The sequence below is a fragment of the Lithobates pipiens genome, unplaced genomic scaffold, assembly GCF_037356315.1.
Source record: "Lithobates pipiens isolate NorthernLeopardFrog02 unplaced genomic scaffold, aLitPip1_a1.2 Scaffold_18, whole genome shotgun sequence".
Classification (NCBI taxonomy): Eukaryota; Metazoa; Chordata; class Amphibia; order Anura; family Ranidae; genus Lithobates; species Lithobates pipiens.
In genome coordinates this window covers 479,804,826-479,809,444 of record NW_027507758.1, presented here as the reverse complement: position 1 = coordinate 479,809,444, position 4,619 = coordinate 479,804,826, and the positions used below count along the sequence as shown (strand labels likewise).

Sequence of the window (4,619 nt, the reverse complement as noted above, 5' to 3'; positions counted from 1 at the left end):
GCCAATGTGCAAGGACAAGTCAAAATATCCCTTCTTCTTCATAGGACATTTGTACACCAACGCATAGTTCTGCAGAGCCTTGGGAAGAAAAGTCCAGCATGTTTCATTTTTGCTGTGCTCACCTGCAATATACCAATGAAAGCCGTGGGAACAAGACCTAGCCGCATTTGAAAGAAAAATGACTTTTTTGATGTGTAGTCCATAGAAACGGAAAGTAAAAATCAGGGGAGAAACTGAAAACTATGCTGGAAATCTAGGAAGTTGTGGAAATAGATGGCCAGCAGACAGGCATCAATCACAACATGAAAGGAGATTTTTGAACCGAGCTTGTCAAAAATAACTATTGTTTTTACTGTGGGTACAATGCTGATGTTATCAAAGAAAAGTGGATGCTGTGACTATAAACCTCCTTTAAGGGCTCAATGACCCCTTCGAGTCGACGCACGGTGCCACGTGTCTCCTGGACAAACCCTTTCTAAAGTGCCGAAATAGCTCAGTTGGGAGAGCGTTAGACTGAAGATCTAAAGGTCCCTGGTTCGATCCCGGGTTTCGGCAATTGTTGTATCCTTAACAGGGATAACCCTACCTTTGATTATATGACTTTCCCATGAATTAGGCCAGTGCGTGTTTGATTCTTTCGCTTCTCATGTGCCTGTTGTTCCTAACAGAGTGGTTGCTTAGTTTCACCTGGAACAAAGTAAAGTATCTTGCTGCCTGTTTTCCTTTCCGGCTAAATGCATAGACATAAAAATGTCACTCGTCATTGTCATTCCTTCACACCAGCACATGGTACCCCAGAATTGTCATCAAGATTAGGCAGAAAAGGCTGAAATAGCTCAGTTGGGAGAGCGTTAGACTGAAGATCTAAAGGTCCCTGGTTCAATCCCGGGTTTCGGCAACTGTACCTGCTCCGTTTGGTGTACCGCTTTCTGACAAGAAAAGGAAGACCAAGCAGGAGTTTGAGAAAGTTGTTTAGAGCAGACTAAGGTCTGGGGCTCAGCAGAAACGCAATTGTGCAACATCCCGCAGTTTATGCTTTTCTCAGCCAATGTGCAAGGACAAGTCAAAATATCCCTTCTTCTTCATAGGACATTTGTACACCAACGCATAGTTCTGCAGAGCCTTGGGAAGAAAAGTCCAGCATGTTTCATTTTTGCTGTGCTCACCTGCAATATACCAATGAAAGCCGTGGGAACAAGACCTAGCCGCATTTGAAAGAAAAATGACTTTTTTGATGTGTAGTCCATAGAAACGGAAAGTAAAAATCAGGGGAGAAACTGAAAACTATGCTGGAAATCTAGGAAGTTGTGGAAATAGATGGCCAGCAGACAGGCATCAATCACAACATGAAAGGAGATTTTTGAACCGAGCTTGTCAAAAATAACTATTGTTTTTACTGTGGGTACAATGCTGATGTTATCAAAGAAAAGTGGATGCTGTGACTATAAACCTCCTTTAAGGGCTCAATGACCCCTTCGAGTCGACGCACGGTGCCACGTGTCTCCTGGACAAACCCTTTCTAAAGTGCCGAAATAGCTCAGTTGGGAGAGCGTTAGACTGAAGATCTAAAGGTCCCTGGTTCGATCCCGGGTTTCGGCAATTGTTGTATCCTTAACAGGGATAACCCTACCTTTGATTATATGACTTTCCCATGAATTAGGCCAGTGCGTGTTTGATTCTTTCGCTTCTCATGTGCCTGTTGTTCCTAACAGAGTGGTTGCTTAGGTTCACCTGGAACAAAGTAAAGTATCTTGCTGCCTGTTTTCCTTTCCGGCTAAATGCATAGACATAAAAATGTCACTCGTCATTGTCATTCCTTCACACCAGCACATGGTACCCCAGAATTGTCATCAAGATTAGGCAGAAAAGGCCGAAATAGCTCAGTTGGGAGAGCGTTAGACTGAAGATCTAAAGGTCCCTGGTTCGATCCCGGGTTTCGGCAACTGTACCTGCTCCTTTTGGTGTACCGCTTTCTGACAAGAAAAGGAAGACCAAGCAGGAGTTTGAGAAAGTTGTTTAGAGCAGACTAAGGTCTGGGGCTCAGCAGAAACGCAATTGTGCAACATCCCGCAGTTTATGCTTTTCTCAGCCAATGTGCAAGGACAAGTCAAAATATCCCTTCTTCTTCATAGGACATTTGTACACCAACGCATAGTTCTGCAGAGCCTTGGGAAGAAAAGTCCAGCATGTTTCATTTTTGCTGTGCTCACCTGCAATATACCAATGAAAGCCGTGGGAACAAGACCTAGCCGCATTTGAAAGAAAAATGACTTTTTTGATGTGTAGTCCATAGAAACGGAAAGTAAAAATCAGGGGAGAAACTGAAAACTATGCTGGAAATCTAGGAAGTTGTGGAAATAGATGGCCAGCAGACAGGCATCAATCACAACATGAAAGGAGATTTTTGAACCGAGCTTGTCAAAAATAACTATTGTTTTTACTGTGGGTACAATGCTGATGTTATCAAAGAAAAGTGGATGCTGTGACTATAAACCTCCTTTAAGGGCTCAATGACCCCTTCGAGTCGACGCACGGTGCCACGTGTCTCCTGGCCAAACCCTTTCTAAAGTGCCGAAATAGCTCAGTTGGGAGAGCGTTAGACTGAAGATCTAAAGGTCCCTTGTTCGATCCCGGGTTTCGGCAATTGTTGTATCCTTAACAGGGATAACCCTACCTTTGATTATATGACTTTCCCATGAATTAGGCCAGTGCGTGTTTGATTCTTTCACTTCTCATGTGCCTGTTGTTCCTAACAGAGTGGTTGCTTAGTTTCACCTGGAACAAAGTAAAGTATTTTGCTGCCTGTTTTCCTTTCCGGCTAAATGCATAGACATAAAAATGTCACTCGTCATAGTCATTCCTTCACACCAGCACATGGTACCCCAGAATTGTCATCAAGATTAGGCAGAAAAGGCCGAAATAGCTCAGTTGGGAGAGCGTTAGACTGAAGATCTAAAGGTCCCTGGAAATAGATGGCCAGCAGACAGGCATCAATCACAACATGAAAGGAGATTTTTGAACCGAGCTTGTCAAAAATAACTATTGTTTTTACTGTGGGTACAATGCTGATGTTATCAAAGAAAAGTGGATGCTGTGACTATAAACCTCCTTTAAGGGCTCAATGACCCCTTCGAGTCGACGCACGGTGCCACGTGTCTCCTGGACAAACCCTTTCTAAAGTGCCGAAATAGCTCAGTTGGGAGAGCGTTAGACTGAAGATCTAAAGGTCCCTGGTTCGATCCCGGGTTTCGGCAATTGTTGTATCCTTAACAGGGATAACCCTACCTTTGATTATATGACTTTCCCATGAATTAGGCCAGTGCGTGTTTGATTCTTTCGCTTCTCATGTGAGCGTCAGAATTGTCATCAAGATTAGGCAGAAAAGGCCGAAATAGCTCAGTTGGGAGAGCGTTAGACTGAAGATCTAAAGGTCCCTGGTTCGATCCCGGGTTTCGGCAACTGTACCTGCTCCTTTTGGTGTACCGCTTTCTGACAAGAAAAGGAAGACCAAGCAGGAGTTTGAGAAAGTTGTTTAGAGCAGACTAAGGTCTGGGGCTCAGCAGAAACGCAATTGTGCAACATCCCGCAGTTTATGCTTTTCTCAGCCAATGTGCAAGGACAAGTCAAAATATCCCTTCTTCTTCATAGGACATTTGTACACCAACGCATAGTTCTGCAGAGCCTTGGGAAGAAAAGTCCAGCATGTTTCATTTTTGCTGTGCTCACCTGCAATATACCAATGAAAGCCGTGGGAACAAGACCTAGCCGCATTTGAAAGAAAAATGACTTTTTTGATGTGTAGTCCATAGAAACGGAAAGTAAAAATCAGGGGAGAAACTGAAAACTATGCTGAAAATCTAGGAAGTTGTGGAAATAGATGGCCAGCAGACAGGCATCAATCACAACATGAAAGGAGATTTTTGAACCGAGCTTGTCAAAAATAACTATTGTTTTTACTGTGGGTACAATGCTGATGTTATCAAAGAAAAGTGGATGCTGTGACTATAAACCTCCTTTAAGGGCTCAATGACCCCTTCGAGTCGACGCACGGTGCCACGTGTCTCCTGGACAAACCCTTTCTAAAGTGCCGAAATAGCTCAGTTGGGAGAGCGTTAGACTGAAGATCTAAAGGTCCCCGGTTCGATCCCGGGTTTCGGCAATTGTTGTATCCTTAACAGGGATAACCCTACCTTTGATTATATGACTTTCCCATGAATTAGGCCAGTGCGTGTTTGATTCTTTCGCTTCTCATGTGCCTGTTGTTCCTAACAGAGTGGTTGCTTAGTTTCACCTGGAACAAAGTAAAGTATCTTGCTGCCTGTTTTCCTTTCCGGCTAAATGCATAGACATAAAAATGTCACTCGTCATTGTCATTCCTTCACACCAGCACATGGTACCCCAGAATTGTCATCAAGATTAGGCAGAAAAGGCCGAAATAGCTCAGTTGGGAGAGCGTTAGACTGAAGATCTAAAGGTCCCTGGTTCGATCCCGGGTTTCGGCAACTGTACCTGCTCCTTTTGGTGTACCGCTTTCTGACAAGAAAAGGAAGACCAAGCAGGAGTTTGTGAAAGTTGTTTAGAGCAGACTAAGGTCTGGGGCTCAGCAGAAACGCAATTGT

General features: G+C 43.9%; 1 non-coding gene across 1 annotated transcript; it reads left to right on the top strand.

Moving 5' to 3' along the window:
- The first annotated feature begins 4,086 nt into the window (after nucleotides 1-4,086).
- On the top strand, nucleotides 4,087-4,159 carry TRNAF-GAA (transfer RNA phenylalanine (anticodon GAA)). The gene has a single exon. It is a non-coding gene; the product is annotated as a tRNA-Phe (tRNA).
- The last annotated feature ends 460 nt before the right edge of the window (nucleotides 4,160-4,619 follow it).